This window comes from Pleurodeles waltl, chromosome 10 (genome assembly GCF_031143425.1).
Source record: "Pleurodeles waltl isolate 20211129_DDA chromosome 10, aPleWal1.hap1.20221129, whole genome shotgun sequence".
NCBI classification, from domain to species: domain Eukaryota; kingdom Metazoa; phylum Chordata; class Amphibia; order Caudata; family Salamandridae; genus Pleurodeles; species Pleurodeles waltl.
Window position 1 is genome coordinate 129,878,945 of NC_090449.1, and position 20,759 is coordinate 129,899,703.

The 20,759-nt window shown below is 44.9% G+C and overlaps 1 protein-coding gene across 1 annotated transcript in view; it reads left to right on the top strand.

Moving 5' to 3' along the window:
- Positions 1-20,759, top strand: part of SDK1 (sidekick cell adhesion molecule 1) — a 2,061,301-nt gene that overhangs the window by 1,800,332 nt on the left and 240,210 nt on the right. The gene's annotated exons all lie outside the window — the stretch shown is intronic.

Below are 20,759 nucleotides of genomic sequence, written 5' to 3' on the forward strand. Positions count from 1 at the left end.
GTGTGGCAACCCACTGTAAGAACCAAAGGTCCGTTAACTCTTCATCTTAGCTTTGAACAATTGATATATAATAGTTTAATGCGATTTTCATTAAATGAATATGAATAACATTTCAGTGGCTATGGCAGGTATGCGTTTCTCTCAAGGTAACTTCATAAGAATGTTACCAGTGCACCTCGAGGATTATCATTGTAAGACCAGACGTAGCCTGGTAGTATTTTTTCTAACCAGGCCCACTAGGGAAACTTTCTTGCCACCTGGTTAATTTATAGTCTACGGAGCTGTGTGGACGCTGGCATTTGTTCCGAATAGACTGCAGTGTTCAGTGCCGATGCAGAAACAGATAGTAACACACGTCCTAATGGAATTACTAGCAGAGGACTGATTTACTGATTTACTGATTTTGCTCGGAGGAAAGAAAGGTCTCCTGTAAATCACCAACCCACTGGGGATGCTGTCAGGCGGAAGAAGTGGTCACTAATTTGTAAAATGAGGGAGGGACCAGGGTTAGAGACGCATTTGAGGGAACAAGAGCATTACAATTAAACATATCAAAAAGGCCGTCCTTGATTTTAAATATGTACAAGGGAGGTCTGGAATATTTACATAGTTTCTAATGGGAAACGGTTCTACCTATAAAATCACAAGCAGCGGTCTGAATCTGGAGTCTGTATTTCATTTGTGACCAGATCACACTAGCGCTTCAGTACATCTGCCTCAGTCAGTGCATCCTTTAATTTTTCATTTCCCTGCCGTGGCTGCCTTCCCCAGTGGGCGGGGATGCATACTGCTCTGATGGAAACCGCAAACCACGCTGCGTGATCCTTAGCTCCAAGCCGGTGATAAATTTACCAGCGTGAAGGGGAAGTGGAGAGTGATGTCTGTCACTGTAAGTGATGATGACAACGATGACCTTCACGTCCTGAAGGAGCTGAGGCACCTTTTTAATTTTTTCACCTAATCAGGAACAGTGACAGCCACCACTGGGAGAGTCAAATATATAGAAAGGGAGGACCTCAAGGGATGGATTCAAAGTCTCAGTCCCCTACTCTCGATCTGTGGTTTGCTTTATGTTCAGTTTTTTCTCCAACATGCTTTTTGTGGTCACTTTTTTTTTTTAAGAACAAGGTTTGAATTGATTGCATAGAAGAATTGCCATGGGGAGATTTCTATTCTATTTCTATGTGCGTGAAATGTAATTAAGTGTATATATCACCAGGTGCTCACACCGCTCATTTGAATATTAAGACAAGAATGGATTTGAACCTTTTTTCTTCTTAGCCATCTCAATCTTTCGTCTGCCTAACTTGTCCCCAGCCAGCAATTCAGTGCTTTCTGGTGCAGGTCCTGGTCCGTCGCTGGGGACATGGCAGCTTTGCCTTCTTTATGGGAAGTGTAAGGGACCGCTAGGAATGATACATTTTTATTAGATCTTCAATGACCTTAAGAGCTAGAAAGTGCAATAGGTTCATAAAATAGAGTGGAATAGGTTGATAAATTAGCTTTTTATACCCTTAACCCCATTCATATTTTAGAGATCATTAGCTTCAGTCATGGCAACAAGACATTCTAAAAATACGGAGATGTACGTTTGTGTGCTCTTTGGTTTGTGAACATGACATCTACTTGTATAGTTTAAGTGCACTTTGGTGTTAATGTACTCTAGGATATGTCCAGTGCACAAAAGGTTTTGTTTTCAGACAGCATATTTTGAAGGCATGATGTCATAAAAGTTAAATATTTACATAATTTGTGGAAATAACAACACCTTTCTGTGTATTATGTATTTAATGAATGGAGTACCGAACCATTAATTTCTCTGCACCATCCCCTTCTCATCAGCTAATTATTCACTTGCACACTATATGCATTATTCACTGGCACGGTAAATTCATCAAAACAGACCCCTCGGTTTCATCATTGACCGTTGTTTGAACATGGCCCTCGCCATGGGCGAAAATCAGGAACTTTCTAGTAGTAGTCAGATATAGAGTCCTTAAACAGCTGAACATTGTGGAGACCTGATGCCAAGTCCCCTTCCTCAGACAAAATGTGCAGACCAAGAGCTCAGCGTCTTATTAAGATTACTGACAATTGTTTTAGTATACTGTTTGAGTGCCTTCATAATTTTTTTGTTTGGAAATAAAACTGATCTTGTGATGCAAGTAAAGATAAAAATAAAACACCTGAAGTAAAAAAAACACATTAAAGCTAGCATGTGTGTTGTAGTCTACGTCACTGGAATTATGCGGCAGGAGAGATCCAAATTATGCGGCAGGGTTGAGTAAATTATGCGTCAAGAAAAGGTAAATAATGTACAGCATAATGCGGCACATTCTGTAGTAGTATTACTTCATATATTTAATCGTGTTTAAACTTGGTTACAGTGTGTGGGAATTGGTTACACTTCCTTAGTACAATTTTAATACCTAAATATAGCAATAAGCATCAAAAAGGTGACAAGTCCGGCTTTGCTAAGGGTCTCTCACTGCAAAGCAACATGTGTCGCTGCATTTTTATTAACATTTGAACCTTTTGAGCAAGAAACATTTTTTTTTGTTAATTCTACAGATTATGCAGCAGATGGAGTATGTGGCACATGGGGGAAATCGATAAGTATGTGAAAACCGCTGCGGCCACACAATCGCATAATTCCAGTGATCCTGGTAAAGGTCTAAAAAAGCCTTCTTGGGCTTCTGGAGGCATTAACAAACCAGCCATCTTTAGCCTTGTGGGTTATGCCACCAGAACCCCAGAGGAGATGTTATTGGATTCTAATACACAGATTCCATTATGAACCCCCCAACATAGCTCTCTCTGTCCAATCAGAAACCCTAAGACATTTCCCTATTTCTTGATTGAACCATTCATGATGGGCACAGAGATTTAATGGCATGAAACACACACACAGAATCAAACCACATCAACACAAATCGAACTTTACAGCAGCATGGCATTGCAACACAAGACATTAACCGTTGCCACAAAGGTAGTGTTTTGGTCCATATAAATCATCTTTGTTTGATGTAAATGTGCCGAGTATATTTTTTTTAAAAATACTGAGGAATGTTATAACAGCATATTGACAGCAGGTTAGAAAAACTGGACTACAAACCGAAAATTTGAACCTGAACTCGGATCTAATTAGCTATAACACACCATATCATTCCAATAACCTTAATAGTCCCTTCCATATGGAAGCATGTACCTAGGTGTCCTCTGTGAGGCAGAGTGTGCAGCAACTGATGTAGCATGTAGGTAGGTGGCGGCACTGGAAAGTTATTTTGCAAGAGCTGTGCTCTGTGTGTGAGGGCTCACCGCAGGCCTTGGTGTGCCTGTTCTGTGTCTGACGAGCCATACTATTGGCTAATTTCTTAGCCCCAGCACTGCTGTGTAGCATTCCACAATGACCACCTAATTTGAAGGAAGTGACCACGTGGGATGCAGCGCACTGCAGATTAAATGAGCGGTTTATTGAGCAGGAAGCAAGCAAACCTGCAAGCTGTAAAATCACCTTAAATAATTAAAATAAAAAGAGAAAAAAGCTAAAAAAAATGGAAGGAGAAATATAAAAGGTGAAAAATGAAAACGAAAGGATTGACCAACCGGCCCAACACTGAAAGGCACTCGTTTTGAGGTGGATGTGCACATGTGATCACAAAATTCTGCCATTCACATGGTAAGAGAGACAATGACTCATGTGGACTGAACTATTGCCCTACACGTTACGCTGTCATGAATGAAAGCCAGACAGAAAAGTGGCAGAGGAAGGCTGACACAAAGGCCCTCTGTTTATCTTTATTAATATAGGTTTATATCTATTTCTAAAGGTCCTGGCAGAATGATAAGCATGTCAGGTCTTCGAAAGAGATTTTATCAAGACTTATTACAGGTCAAATCTTTTACCATTAGGATTTATCAAAGATGAAAAGGAACAACAAATGCCTATACAAAAAATTATGTGAGATTTCATGTACCAAAATACCTGATTGCAGGCTTTAACACTGTGCAAAACAATTCACCCTTAAAATCCTGTTGACTTTAACATATGTGTTGCATAATAAATAAATCAGGTCTCCTGCCTTTGTCGTTACATTTCAGAATAATAGATGAGACATGGAATCGGAAATACCTCTTCTAGTAAACCTTTAGCATATGATTTTCCCCAGCGCTACTGAATTTTTCATAAAAACTAGCCCTTTAAAATGATCATTGGCATGTCAACGTAGCAAACCCCGACCTAATGTTTTGGACATACGTTTTCCTACACTGCAATCATCAGGTAGACTGTAATACAATTATAAATATGTATAAAATTACAGTTTCTAAAATATTAGTTCAAACCTATTTTCATGGTTTGTTTGGGTGGTTCACCAACACCAATTTCCTTGCCTATTATGGTAATCCGTGAGATTCTGTGTAACAAAATACCTGCCTACAGGCTTTAGCTCTGGTTAATACCAAAGCCCCCTTACAAGCCTATTGCCTTTAACACATGCTTTACATAATAAGTAAGTCCGATCTACTTACTTTGTCATAACTTTTTGTTATTAAAATATCACAGACAGGGAATTAGACACAATATTTCCCAGTGAACGATAAGGCCTATATCCTTAACCATTGTCTTGGTACTATAACCAATAGATCCCTACTGGAGTGCACATAAACTATCAACTGCCATGTACACAGTTATAAATCACAAATAGGTAAAAAAATAAAATTGACAAAACAGCATACAACCCCTTTCAATTAGGCTTAACAAGAACAATCACAGTGAAAAACTTCCAGTCTGTGTTTGTCAGATTGGGTGTCACAATGTCAAAACCCTTGCATACTATGGTAATGTGTGAGATTACCTATAACAAAATACCTGCCTACAACCTGGGTGCCAGAATGCCAAAATCCTTCCCTCCTATGGTAATCAGTGAGACCACCTATAACAAAATATCTGTCTACAGCCTGTAACTGTGATCATAACCCACTGTTAGATGTTTATTGATTTAACACACACTTTTCACTATAAGTAAGCCAGCCATACTGCCTTTTTTATTCTTTTCATAATAAACTGATCAATCCAATAGCATCTGGCATGCTTTACCAGCGCACCAGTCAGACCCATAGCTGTTATTGTTGGCTTGTTACCATAACTGACCCTTGCCTACAGTACTGAGTTTTCACACAAAGCAACCATGAAGCATATAGTCATAACATTACAGGTGTATTACAAAATTCCAGCTGGCAAAGGAAAATACTGTCTGCCCCAAGTGGGCCCATCATGGATTATGATAGAGCAATCTTCCTTACCTGTGATTTGTCTACCTATTTTAGGCTTAAATACAAAGTAATATGAATCCACCTTTAGGTGCATATTAACTTATCCTATGCTTTTTATAATAAATATGTCAGGACTACTGCCTTTATTGTAATTTTTCATAAGTCAGGCCTATAACCTTTCTCATTGCCTTGTCACCATAAACAACGCATAAATACTGTGTTGGGCATAAGCTTTCCCGCAAGGCTACTATATGGTATAACATAATGAAATTACAAATATGTACATAATTGCAGCTGTCAAAACAATCTGAAATCCCTCCTATTAGAGCCCAGTAAGATATTTTAGAGTGCGCATCACCTGTCCACACAATATTTTCAAGTGGGTCACCAAAACCAAAACCCTTGCTTACTACGGTACTCTTTGAGAGTCCTTGTGGAGAAATACCTGCCTACAGGCTGTAGCATAGTGTAATAACGGTCTACCCTTAAAAGTCTATTCCATTTAATACATGTTTTCCACAATAAGAAAGTCAGGACTACTGGCTTTGACATAATGTTTCATAATAAACAGTTTGAACCTACGGACCTTGACATAACTTTTCTCATTAAACCGATAAGTCCTATTGTCCTTACCATTTGCTTGATACCATATCCAATAGAGGCCTGTTCAGGTGCACAAAAACCTTGCAACCCTCGCACATAGAGCTAATTACAAATATGTAGGACAATATAGTTTGCAAAACAATATACACCCCTCTCAGAAGTGACTAACGAGAATCTTCATTGTGAAAACCCACATGGTTTGTCAAAGTTGGATGGTCAACACCAAAACCCCTGACTATTTTAGGAATCTGTGAGATTACATGTAACAAAATACCTGTCTATAACCTGAAACACAGTGTGAATGCAACTCTCTTTTAAAGGCCTCTTGACTTTAACAAATGCTTTTCACAATAAATAAGCACGGCTACTGCCTTTGTCATAACTTTTCACTGTAAGCAGGTTAGAGCAATTGCTTGAGACATAACTTTTCCCACTGCAATAATCCGTCCGACAGCATGCCACCATACCAAACTCAGGCCTACTGTTTTGGGATTTAGCTTTTCCCACAAGCCAACCATCATGCACAAAGTCATACAATTATAAAGATATACACAGTTACAGTTGGCTAAGCAAAATACTATCTCTTCTGTAAGGACTTAACAAGAATTCTCACATTGCATACCTTCTTCAGCCATGGTTTGTCACATGAGTTAACCAACACCGAAACCATTGCCTAGTACAGTAATCTGTAAGATTCCCTGTAACAAATGACCTATAACCATCACCAAAACCATTGCCTACTTCAGTAATCTGTGAGATTCCATTTAACAAATTACCTATCTGTTGGATTTAATATAGATTAATAACAATCCACACTTAAATGCATATTGACTTTGATATATGCTTTTAACAATAAATACATCAGGCCTATTGCTTTTGTCATAACATTCCATAATAAAAAGATCAGGCCTGTTGCCGTGATGGTTGTCTTGCCAACATCATCAACTCAGTCAGATTACATAGTGTACTAAATTACAGTTTTTAAAGCTAAATACTCTCCTTACTAAAAGAGCATCAGATTCTCACAGAGCAAATCTTTTATATCCGGAGTTTGTCACGGTGGGCAACCCACATCACAATTGCCTACTTCAGTACTCAAAGAGATTCCATGTAGCAAAATACTTTTCTGTATGACCCTCTTACAGAGTAATAACAATCTACCCTTACTTGTACTGATGTTAACGTATGCTTTTCACAATAAGCTCTGCTATTGGCCGAAAAATTGGACTTTGGCCAGCAATCCATGACCTAAAGCTAACCCAGGCCCTACCACGCTTTAGAATGGAGCAGAGCAGGGGCTGCAGCAGTGCCTGCTGCAGTGGGTCCCGTTGGACTGTGATCACTCCCCCTGCAACAATAGCATGTGAGCTTAACCCGGTCATCGCTGGACGCAGCCTGCCTAAAACTCGGGCACAGTGGGGCCTTGTTATTGTCACGCGGAGGAGTGCATACCCCTGATGGCCAGCGGCCTGATTTTCTTTGTGACCCCGCTCCGGAGGCTATGTGGAGGGGCATGTTCATGAAGCACTGCCAGTGCGGGCTTGGCGGAGGACACAGCGGAGCTGCAGGCACGACTGGGTGACAGCAGGTGCTCCTTTGCTCCCAGTCACTAACACGTGAGGCCCCCCACTAATACAAGCCAGGCCCATAACTAGAAAGTGAGAGCCCAAGGGCCAAGGTGATCCCTGAGCTTGAAAAGCGGTGTGAATCCAGTGCATGTGGCTTTCCCTGCTGGGTTCGCCCCGCTGATATGCACCCACTGCCTGGAGGTGTATAGGCAGTGGGCAGCAGTGGGGTCCTTGTCGGGTGCTGGTTCATGGCACACGGACACCCCCAGGGGGCAGCTACTATCTTAGCCAGTTCTTGAAGGTGCTCATGCAGCGTAACAATTAATGGGGAGACCACAATACCAAAGTTGGTAGGTGCTTGCACGTGGCCCCATGGGACCAAGAAGGCTTGTATTGCAGGACTATGAGCAAGTTTGTTTTAGGACATTGTAGGCGTGGGTCATGAGACCACCCCCTCTGCCAGTAGGGGAGAGCCTCTCCTCCAACCGTGGCCCTACATAGATCTGCATTAAGTTTTTCCTCAGCACGGCCAGCCCCTGGACTCCAATCCTGCCATCATAGGTAAGTCGTACCGATTACACTTAGTGGGGTAACAACCCCCACTCCCACAGACGGAAGGGCCCCTAAACTGTGGAAAACACGGAGGTGCAGGCGTGTTATCCGCTTGGTAATGGTCTCTACCCCTGCACCTGACCTGTCAATCTCAGCCAATGCGCAGGAATGATGCACTTTCCCCCCTGTGACCAGCTAGAGGAAGTGGGGAACTGAGGTTGCCCTTCGGCATTATGGGCAAGATGGACAAATCACAGCCCAAGTTACAGTTTGATCTCAGAAAAACCTCTAAAGCTCAAGATGAAGGGGCAGCGGCGATGGGTTCCACACAAGGGGTGCCTGACGGGGAGGTAGACACCGATTTCAAACAGATTTTAGCGACCATGCAACATAGCCTCACCAAAATTGCAAGCAAAATAGATGCTCTAACATTCAGGATGGATTGTATGTCTGAAAGGCTGGACAAACATGCTGAGCACATAGACATGGTAGAGCGGTGTGTTTTGGAAGCAGAAGATGGACAAGTTACTATGCGTCGTAAAAATGAATGGACAATATCCTCCAAATACAGCAATATAAGGCAGAGGGTCTTGAGGCCCGGTCATGCAGGAATAACCTCAGAATTTTAGGCATTGCAGAATATAAAAAAATAGATAAGTTGGAATATTAAGTTGAGCGGCTTCAGACAGACCTGCTGAGATGGGAGATTTTCATAGCAGAGCGAGCTTACTGATTTCTTGCGCTGTGCCCAGACTTGGGGGGCTAAACCGTGTCCTATCATAGCTAGACTGCTGAATTAAAGGGATCGCGGTGCAGTGCTGTGTAAGGCACAGGACCTCAGAGAACTCTGCCATGAGTGCTCCCAGATATCTCTGTATCCAGACATTACACAGGAGGTGCTGGAGGCGAAGAGAGTATTCGTCCTGATCAAGAAACGTTTGCAGGAGCTCCAACTGGACTACAGTATGCAGTAGCCAGCGAGACTACAGGTACTGGTTGATGGCAATGCAGCAATCTTCACTGATCTAAAACAGCTGCACCAACTCCTCAAATGCAGGGAAACAGTCCCTCTCCCAGTCAAGTTGGACGACTTGAGGCCTCCATTGAGCCTTTCTAATGACAACCTCAGTGGGGTGGGGGGGTCTCTTGTGTCCTCCTGGGGCACCCCATTCCTACTGAGATGGTGATGCCTCCTTCTCCCGGGAGCCCGGAGGTAGCTGGGTGCGCTAATAAGATCTTAGCACATGCTGGTGGAGGCATTGATGGAGAGTGGTAAGGGGTTTCCCGCATTTATGCTGCGGGTGAGTGATTGGCTGATGCCCACACAGGCTATGCTTTCGCCCGAGGTTGCAGCTGGAACTGCTGTTTCTGTACCATGTACATAAAAGGTTTCTGCACATACTATATATGGTGACTGTTAGATATGGGGTCTCTAGTTGGCGGAGGTATACACCCTTGTCCAAATAGGGATCACAATCCTAGTCAGGGTAAATCACACACAATCCAAATTATCCAGTGTCCACCTTCTGGTAGCTTGGCACTGAGCAGCCAGGCTTAACTTAAAAGGCAATGTGTAAAGTATTTGTGCAATAAATCATACAGTAACATAGTGAAAACACTACAAAAATACACCACACAGGTTTAGAAAAATATATGATAATTATCTGGTTAAATTAAGGTCCAAATAATAAAGATTCAATAAGCACAAGTTGAGCTATCACTTTTGCAAGATTAAAAAGAGTCTTAAATCTTAGAAATCAACAGTTGTCTCTTGGTTTCACAAAGTACCTGGCTTGTGTAAAAAATAACACACACGGAGACTGCAGAGGAGGCGATGTGTTAAAAAAATAAGGTGTGCGTCAGATTTTCTGATGCGGCATAGACTATGCATCATTTCTATCCACGCTGCAAGGGGCTTTGTGTCGATTTCCGGCACGCAGTTTTGGTTCCTCACTGTGATGCAGAGATCTTTTTGATGCCCAGGGGCGATGCGTGGAAATCCTGGGTGTGCAGGACAAAGTCACAGGCGTTGCGTCGATCCGGTATGGCGCTGCATCAAATTGTCTGTCGCACAGCAGGTGCTGTGTTGATTCCTCACTTGGGAAGTCGGGCTTCGTCATTCCAGTTCGGCTGTGAGTCTATCCGGTGGGGCTGTGCATCGAATTTACGTCCGCAAGGCAGGAGTTGCATCGATTCTTCACTCGGGAAGTTGGGCTGTGTCGTCCCGATAGGCTGTGCGTTGTTTTTCGGCACCGAAGGAGTTTCCTAAGGAGATGAAGTCTTTTTGGTCCTGAGACTTCAGAAAACAGGAGGCAAGCTCCATCCCAGCCCTTGGAGAGCCCTTCTCAGCAAAGTCACAGGGCAGCAGTCCTTCCCAGCAAAACAGCCCAGATTAGTCGTTTGGGCAGCCAGGCAGTTCCTCTTGACAGGTTGCAGGTTCAGGTCCAAAAGTGTCTGATTTGGTGGAGACAGGGACCCAGTTTATATACCCCAAAACACCTTTGAAGTTGGGGAGACTTCAAAAAGTGGTTTTGAAGTGCACATGGTCCCCTTCCAGTACAGGTCTGTCTGCCAGGGTCCCAGTAGGGGGTTTGGCAGTCCATTGTGTGAGGGCAGGCCACTAGACTTTGAAATGTAAGTGTCAGGCACTCCACCCTTTCAGCCCAGGAAGACCCATTCAGTATGGAGATGAGTGCAGGTGTGACTGAGTGTACTGTGTTTGTTGTTGTCTGGGTGAAATGCACGAGGGAGCTATCAACCATCCTAGCCCAGACGTTGATTGGAGACAGGCTGTAAGGCACAGATGGATTTAAGTGTAGAGAAATGCTCACTTTCTAAAAGTAGCATTTCTAAAATAGTAATATAAAATCCAACCTTACCAATAAGCAGGATATTCTATTACCATTCTGACCATACTAAATATGACCTGGTTACCCCTTTCTGATCAGAATCTACCACTCCAATAATACTTTATTGTGGCATCCAATGCCATAAAAGTCACACAGCACAACAATAAATAATAAATTCATAAAATATTCCATTAAAATAGATTTAAAAAAAAACATCACAAAGGTCAGTACAGTGCAAAGTACAGTTCCAGGTTACAATATAAAATTTTGAAAGTGCAACTACATGGAAGATTTAAAAAACTAAGGAGTCTTAGCCAGCTTCCTTCCAATGCGCCACATGCCTCCGAGGAATTTAGCAACTGCAATGACAATATGTAGGCTAGAATCTGATTTTAAAATCCCCATAACTGCAGCATGATCTTGAGTCCCCAACTGTTTACAGGTTCGAACAAGCCATTTCATGCGTGGGGAAATGTAGGAAGGGCATGCAAAGACAACGTGGGCTGTGGACTCCTGGAATAAATTACAACTAGGACAGAGCAAGTTAGTGGAGGCCCTATTCTGCCATCTATTAGTAAAAGTATTGAGGGGAAGGCAGCCAAATCTAAATTGCATGTAGAGCTTCCTATTATTCGGGTCTAGGATACCATCGAGGTAGGGCTCCAACAGCCAGGTGGATTTAAAATACAAGAACTCACTGGTTAGTCGCCTTACCCACTCCCAGTAGCAGGACTTCACTCTTTCTCTGGTGGATAGGGACCCTGTGGGCTGGCAGTTCCATATATCTCCCAACCCAATGGCGATCAAGGATGATTTGACTGAATTGATCTTTTTGGGGGTGTCCAACAGACAGGCTTCCGTAAAAGCGGTGGCATAGGAGAACAGTTCAGGAGTGGTCATGATTCTCCTCCAAAACAGCAACTACCTAAGTCTAATTATAGCAGCTAGTGGTTTGCGGGCCTTGTCCAAATGGAGGGAAAGGAGCGGGGTACTTGGGGGCAGGGAAGTAAGCTTTCTCAGAAACATATGTTCTATACAGGTAAGCTCCTCAACGTCCTCAAAACCCCAGAGTTCTGCCCCATAAAGTGTTGCACTAACTGGCTTCATATTATAGATCTGGAGAGCTGCAGCTGTAGGTCGAGTAGTGGATGCGTGGTGCTCCCTTAAAAGAACTCCCACTAATTGACTGAACTTTAGGGATGTAGAATTAACATGGGTTTTCCAGGACATTGTGTCCAATAGGTTAATCCCAAGATATTCAAAGGTATTAACTTGTTCTAGATTCAACCCACCCAGGGAAGGGTTCCCCCTGTAGGATCTATGTGGGTCGATTACAATAAACTTGGTTTTGGAAGTATTTATTTTTAAGCCTCTCTGGGAGCAAAAATCTTTGAATCAATTCAGCAGCAGTTGGAGACCCATCAGAGATTTGGGCACTATCAGGGTGTCATCAGCAAACAGGAGTGTCACAGTCTTTTTCCGTACCTAGGGCTGGTGCGTCTGAGGGCTGGGAGGTAAGGTGCTGGATGACCTGGTTCAGGTATAAAGAGAAGAGGGTTGGAGCCAGAACACAACCCTGCCAGACGCCCCTGACTACCCTAATTAGATCGGTAAGCTCACCCTGCTTCCCCCAACGTACTCTTGCAAAATTGGCTTCATGAAGTTGAACAATTATAGCCAAGATCTCAGGGGGCATTCCCAACACACTAAGCACCTCCCAGAGTGTACCTCTGGAGACCAAGTCAAAAGCAGATTTCAGGTCTATAAAAGCTACATAAAGACTCCCCCTCCCTATCACTACAACCTTCCAATACAGGAGCAAAAAGCGAAACACCTGATCTATGGTGCTCATTTTGGACCTGAAGCCAGCCTGAAATGGCATCAGGATGTTATCGGTAATCCAGTTGTGAATTTTAGCTAATAGGGCACGACAGAATCCCTTTTGAATTGCATCTATAAGGCTTATGGGCCTGTAATTACCAGGTAAAGACCTGTCGCCTTTCTTGTAGATGGGTATTACCTCAGCACCCCTCAATGACTCAGGAATCGAAGCTCCCCTGACAATTCATTAGATAGGAGGAGAATATACTCAGCCCACTTGTCTATGTTTTGTAAAAAACAAATCACCAGGAATGCCACCAGGGCCAGCATCTTTAAAACGTACTATGTTGTTAATTGCATAGTGTATATCTTCCAGAATAAACCAATCTACCACTCAAACAGTATATGAAGGGTAGTCCTTATGCTATCCTACGAAGGGAGCAGGCCTCACTGTAGTGGAAAACGAATTCAGGAGTTTTCCACTACCAGGACATATAAAACACACATGTACATGTCCTCCCTTTTACCTACATAGCACCCTGCCCTATGGGTTTCCTAGGGCCTACCTTAGGGGTGACTTATATGTAGAAAAGGGGAGTTTAAGGCTTGGCAAGTACTTTTAAATGCCAAGTCGAAGAAGCTGTGAAACTGCACACGTAGGTTTTGCAATGGCAGGCCTGAGTCATGGTTAAGGGGCTACTTATGTGGGTGGCACAAACAGTGCTGCAGGCCCACTAGTAACATTTAATTGGTAGGCCCTGGGCACATGTAGTGCACTTTACTGAGGACTTATAAGTAAATTAAATATGCCAATTGGGTATGAGCCAATGTTACCATGTTTTAGGGCGAGAGCACATGCACTTTAGCACTGGTTAGCAGTAGTAAAGTGTCCAGAGTCCTAAAGCCAGCAGAAATTAGGTCAGAAAAACAAGAGGAGGAAGGCATATAGTTTGGGGGTAACCCTGCAGAGCGGCCATTTTTAACAGTATCAAGGCCCTCAGATGGTCATACGCAGCACAAGATAATAGTCCTGGCAACATCTGTCCACATGTGTGCACCACATTATGCAGTTCGAGAGTTTATGTGGTGGGGAAGGGGGTGGGAGGGCTTTAGGTGGGTTTCAAACAGCTGTATAAGTTGGAGGGGATCCACAGCATATATTGTTCTTTGCAGTTGATTATGATGTGTTGGCTGGGGCTGTGTGTGCTGACTACTGTACTGCAGAGCATGCTCAGAAGAGTAGAGCAGATTGATGGCTGTTGATGATGAACAAACTTCAGCATTGGGGAAGTCGAGTCCCGCTCTGCTACGGTGCATTCTGTGGAATGTAATGGGGCTGAATGATTGCAGGAAATTGTGCAGGGTGGTGGGTTACCTTCAGAGGTACAAAATCAAAGTTTACATATTGCAGGAAACGCATTTAGCACTAGGGAGCAGACTGCTCACGTGCAGGAGAATGCAGGGGATTTGTTGCATGGCTGATTTTACTTCCAATATTCGGGGGTGGGGGAGGGTCTTAATATGGACGAGTAGGGGCTCTGGCATTAAGTTACAGGAACTGTGTATGGACCCAGGAGGCAGGCACGTGATAGCACACTGCGCCAAAGATGGTCTTGCTAGTTGGGGTGTAGGGACCTAATCATGGTGGCCTATAGTTTTATCAGGCACTCAGCGCCTGGTTAGCTCACCAAATCTTGGGAGGTGACTTTAATTGTGTGCTCTTCCCAAAACTGGACCAATGCAGGGGGCTGCCGTGGCAACCATCGGCGGCGGCACACACCATAGCAGAGATAGCTGACTGCAGTGGATTGCTAGACATCTGGTGACATAGGGCCCCGGGTTACACACCCTACTTGTCTGTGAATGACTCCGACACCCGAATTAATTGGGTTACTGCCCCAGAGGCTGGTCGCACATGTGCAGCTGTGTGAGCGGCTACCTCGTACGTACTCTGTCCATTCACCAGTTCCATGGAGCTGAAGTTGCACACCATTAGTCCTTACATTCTCAGCTAGTGTTTCCCAAAGTTTTTTGCTTTTCTCTAGAAGGTTTTGCTAGTTCACGCAAGGGGCACACCAGCCCTGGGCACTTTCCCACTGTAAATACCATGTGAATGTGCCAGCACCATCCTACCATCCACCTGAAAGAGGTGCTAGTCCCTGTGCGCCTACTAGCACACTGGTGGTTTGCTCCGTAGATATTGCTTCTTGCATCACCTTCCAGGTGGGCACACTTGCACGTGGGGATATAAAGTAGTGACTGAGCCTGATAGCGCAGACCAGCGTATATGCACTTGACCCTATGTGGTGGCTATAGCCTAAGGGCCAGATGTATGAAAGGATTTTACCCATTCTGTGTCTATGGGAAAAAGCTTTCGTACATATGGCCCCAGATGTCTAGTCTGCCGCTGCAGACTCGTATGTTTGCAAGGGCACATGTGCCCATGGGGTGCGGAACACCCATGTGTTTCCGCATTGCCCATGAAAGCTGCTCTGCCATAAGGTAACATGGGAGACAAGAGTCCCAATAGGTCTGGCTGCAGTAGTGGATTGCAGAGGAGGAGCCTCATGATGTTTATTATTAGACTCAGTGTGACAAACCCCCTCTAATGGTAAAGGTGGTTTTATTAGTAATGCACTAGAAATGTCACTTCCAGTAAGTGGGCATTTCTAGATTCTAAAATGCTTTGTGTGTCTTATAAATTCAACTCCATTCCACTGGATGCGGGAGAAGAGCACAGCTGTGCGTTCCCCCTACGACAGCTTTAAAATGTGGACATCCAGAACAATAGACCCCCGCCATTCGGGGCCTGGGATAGATTGTTTATAGGGAAACGTTTCTGACACTTGGCCTTTCAGAGCCAGAGCATGGGCCCACTAAAGATAAAGATCTACATTCCATGTCCTTAGGCGGATGGGGAGAAAATTTAGGGGAGACATCTGTGGTTCAAAGAACTCTTTGCACCAAACCTAACTTCAAAGGCACACTTTAGTATAACTAGGGCTACTATCCTTAAGCAAGGCAGAGTTGCATCTACGGTGACGATGGACCGGTACTGCTGAACCGCATGGTGTGCACTGCCAGACGAATGTTTTGTGCACAGGAGGATAACTGTCTGAGAAAGGAATCCACGCACCCTTCCTGTATTGTGGATGTCCTGAACCGACTGCCTGCTGCTGTGTCGTAACCCGAGGTGTGCTCTCCAAGGGCAGGTCTGCTGGCCTCTGTTCTCTGGGGAGATCTTAGAGACATTAGAGACGTCCCGTGAGGGATTTACATCATCTGCTGGTACCATCTGGAGAGCAGTGCCCTCTTCTGTGCCCACATCATATGCTGGACTCCACCCGGCAGCAGCGGCATGAGTGTGGACAAAGTATTGTGTCTGGAGACCGCAGTTACCTGGTGAGGAGCCTGCAAGTACTGCCCGAACTTTAGGTGAGTGGCCCTTTATTGTGGAGACAACTGCACGCCAAGACATCTTGTGGTGTGAGTGGGATCACCTGTTATGGGATCCTGAGTGACCTGCTGTTTTCTAGTGAGCTGCATTTCTCTTGTGTGATCCTAGGCTGCACGTGCATTGCGTGCTGTGCCACGTTCATAGGTTGCGACCCTTGGAGGTGGGGGTGCAACCGGATTTGTGCTATACACTGTATCGTATGGTAGGGCTGAACTTGCGTCCAAGTGCGTGACTAGGGAGTCTGGTGTGGCTAGACTCATCACACACCTGACGTTGTGCCTTATTCCACAGAGGTGCCGAAACGAAGTTCCTTGTGTGACCGAAGGGTCAAGACCGCCCCAAGACATCGAGAGCTAGATGTTGTGCCTTATTCCATAGATGAGGTGCGGGATTTAGGTTCTTCGTGGGAATGTCCGGGAGTGTCTGGGGCGGTTCTATGCTGGGAATTGTCTTCAGAGTGATTGTATGGTCGGGCTGATTCAGGTCATTGGGCCCTGAGGTTGTACCTCATTTTTCATGGAGGTACAGCACTGAGCACTTTTTACTTAGGAGTAAAACCGTCTGGTGCAACTCAAGCTTTTGTGCACCAGATGGGGCACCTCCTGTAAAGTGGGTGCGGACGTAGTAACTCGTTGTATGCAGCCGGAATTGTCGAGGGCAATTCAAGTCAACTTGCCTCAGCGGTGCACCCCCTTTCCAGAGGTGCCGAAACTGTTAATTATTTTGTAACACTGACTGTCTTTGGGGGTTGGGCGCTATGGTGGCTAACAGACAGCCCTAGTGATTCTCCCCCTGTGTGTTGCAGACTTCTGAGGGAACCTCCTACTGGGAGCCAAGCCGTCTCCTTGCTAATTGTTGCCAGATAGGCTGTTGTCTCTCCTTCCCCACTCCCATCTTCTCCCCAGGATTATGCATAGAGTGACTAGGGCTGGGAGTGGTGGTTTGGGACCCAGGGTGTCTGCAAACACAGAGGCATCCCTCTAACCGGATATCAGGGCACCGAATGAAGGTGCTGGGAGTGCATGGGTATGAGTGTGTGTGTGTGCACGAGCCGACTGATACCGGTGGCACCACCTGGCGGTGCAGAGTGAATGTGCGGGAGTGAGTCCGGGTGAATGCCACGCAAGGGCAGCAACGTGGTGTTGCTGGTCATGTTCCTCTGATAGGGATTTCCTGAGGTTGGCAAGTGGAGCATGGGCCGCAGTGCTATGTAGAAGTATACAACCCTTGTATTTACATATTGTTGCTAGTGCTGAGAACCGGGGTGCACCCTGAATTTAATTTTTTACATCACAGTTGGTAAACTATAGGGTGGGTCTTGTGCTGACAACGTTTGGCAACACATGAGGATGCGGGGAGCATGGCTCCGGGCACTGACGGTCTCACTGTTGCCTTCTATAAGGCATTTCAGCACCTGCTTATCCCTCTTCTGACCACATTATACAAGGTAATGGTCAGCAACGGGTATAGGCCACCTACCATGCGTAAGGCCCTACTGGTAACACTTTTGAAACAGGGCAAAGTGGCAGACTGCTGCTCTTCATATAAACCCTGTCGCTTTTAAATGTAATTAAGATATATGCATGGATTCTGGCCAGTTGGTTGGCCCCTCTGCTCCAGGGTGTGGTGGGACTGGAGCAGGCTGGCGTCATCCTAGTTTGCAGTTTGCAGTTTGACATTTAATCTCAGTACGTTATTTGGTGTGATTCAAAGCTTAGGTCCTGAAGTGTGAGCCACATCGGTCTTTCTAGATGCAGAAAGAAGCAGTCAGTTCGGTGGACTGGGCCTTCATGCTGGCGGTCGTGCGGTGCAACTGGGTGGGATGTCCACCTCCTCATCGTCAAAGTGCTCTATTCGCAACCCACTGTTAGTGTCTGGGCGAATGGTTTTGTTACTCTCGCATTGACATCAAGAGGGGCACGAGACCTAGTTGCCCCTGTCCCCATTGTTGTATGCCCTGGTAGCCGAGCCTCCGGCATGCGAGCTCCGGGAATACATGCGCAATCAAGGCTTATGGTTCCCAAATTACAACCTAATAATTTCGGCATATGCAGATGACACATTACTTTACATGTGGGACCCGGAGTACAACCTGGCATGACTCTGTGAGGTGGTACTGTTTGGAGGGCACTCGGGGCTTTGCATAAATTGGGACTAATCCATTATATTCCTGTTCACACCTGCCACAATACCGGTGCAGTTGGACTATCTATTGCGTGGACTATAGACTCCATGCGCTATCCGAGGGTACAGGTGCACACTGACCCAGGGTTTGTGATGAAAGATAACTATGGCAGGGCTGCGAAGAGACTAACAGAAGCGATAGAAGGCTGGATCAAATTGCCACTGTCTTTAGCGGGCGGATAGCCATCATGAAAGTGGTGGTGCTACCCCAATTTTTATTTTTGTTTGTGAATATCCTGATCTTGTTCCCTGTGTGGTTTTCGATTATCTACTGGCACTCATGATCCAACTAGCCTGGGCAGGCAAACAGCCGCTGGTGCTCTAGGAGACCCTGACCTTACCATTTGATATGGGGGGACTTGATGCCACTGATCTGGAAACATACTGTAGGGTCGTGCAATGCACATTTGCTCATTATTGGATACATTCTCCACGGGAACTGCGCATCTATGGCTGGAGCAGGATGCTGCAGCACCACTGACCTTGCCTCGGGCACTGTTTGGGAGGCCAGTACGGCGCTATACTGAATAGATAAATTGAACACAACAATCTGCTCCTGGCCGAGGCTTCTAGAACAGCAGGTCGGGCTGCGGATGTATTTTTCCCCTTGGCCATTGAACCGGTGTCTCTGGTCCCCCCTAGGTCAGGAACGAAGTGCATTTGATGCATTACAGACGCTGAGTTTACAGACCATGGGAAATTTTTTCAGCGAGGGCTCCGTGTGCAGTTAGGACGTGGTCCGAGAGCGACGCGACAGACCCACCTCCCTAACTCAATTCTATTGTTATAAATCACACATTACTGTATTTATTGGAGGAGGACGTTCTGAAACCCCCAGAGACGCTAGCGCTATCCTCTCTCTTAGAGATCACAAACCCCTGCTGGATGGTGAATAGATTCCATGTCTATGAGCAGGAAGCACGGAGACCTGGAGTCATGCAGGCTAGACTTGAACGGCAGGGAGCTGGGGATTACAGTAAGCAACCATCATTGGAAATACTGCTGTTCAGTGATAAAAGCAGTCTCACTGAACAGTAGGCATAGACTCTTACACTTTAAATATGTCAACAGGGTACACTACATGCCGGCCTGTTCAAATATGGCCTGCGTAATAGTGCAAGCTGCCCGCACTGCGGAGGAGAGGGGGCGGGATTTGAACATCTCTGGTCCAGTCCCGGGGTGCGGATTTTGGTAAGCAGTGTTTAAGCAGCTCGAAGCGATTACGGGAGAGGCTAGGGAGCCAGAATCATTAGTGGCCCTCCTGGACTAAAACAGGGTGGTGCAGACAGCCATCAGGTGATTGGTGGCCATAGGCTTACTTCAGGCAAAACGCCGGATAGCAGTTCACTGGGCTGATGGCCTGCTCCCAGCACTGCAGCATACTTGGCCGCGACAGCTGCAACAGATGTCGAAGATGTATTGGATGGAGGACTGTGATTTGGAGCAATATGGTTTAAACGCGAAGACTCCTTGAATTGGGAGTTCAGTAAGCGTAAGTGTGTAATCAAGTTGTGTGAGCCGCAAGCTTTCCTGCCTACTTCTACTCTTGATTATGACGCAGATCAGACCCGGACTACACGTGTTGAATTGTAAAATTAAGATTGTAGATAATGGCCTACGAGTTTCCCCCTAACACTGAACCTTCCGCCAGGAGACATGACAACTTGCTTATTTGAGCACGATATGATTTTGCACTGCTTTTTAAACTTTGTCTGTAAACACAGCTAAGTCTACGAAAAATAAGTGTGGTTTGTTGTAAAATCTAAATAAAGTCTCAAAATCAGTCCTACTGCCTTCATGGTAACATTTCATAATAATCAAATCCGGCCTGCAGCCATGATTATTGACTTTCCACTATAACCACCTCAGTACTGGTGTTTTGTTTTTAGCTTTGCCACAAGCCCAAAATTCAGTATAAGCACTCTTTTCAGTGGAAGCACACAACTACTGCCCAATCATCTTCAGTACTCAGGGATCCCCCAACATGTTGATGGAGCTCTTTTTTATAGTCACATTAAGTCTGGCAATAACCTCACTGTTAAATCAGACTTAGAATGGCACGCAGATTACATTAGCACTGCTGCTCAAATACCCATACCGCTCTCAAACACACTACTGCATTCTGAAATCTAAAGGTAATTATGAAAAGGGAAGAGGAGGTCACTGGTACAGGGAAACAGTAATACATTCCTCATGACTGCTTACCTCCCTTCTGTGCTGCTGCCAGAGAAAAACAAACACTGTCAATTATCTACTTATCTAAGACAGCTTAACAGTATTACAGTGGTGTGTGTGTGTGTGTTTGTGTGTATATATATATATATATATATATATATATATATATATATATATATATTACTGTATAATTACTTCTTCAGTTATTTAAGACTAGAGGTGCATGTGAAAGGAGAGCATACCTTTCACTACTGACTGGCAGGTTGACCTGACCTT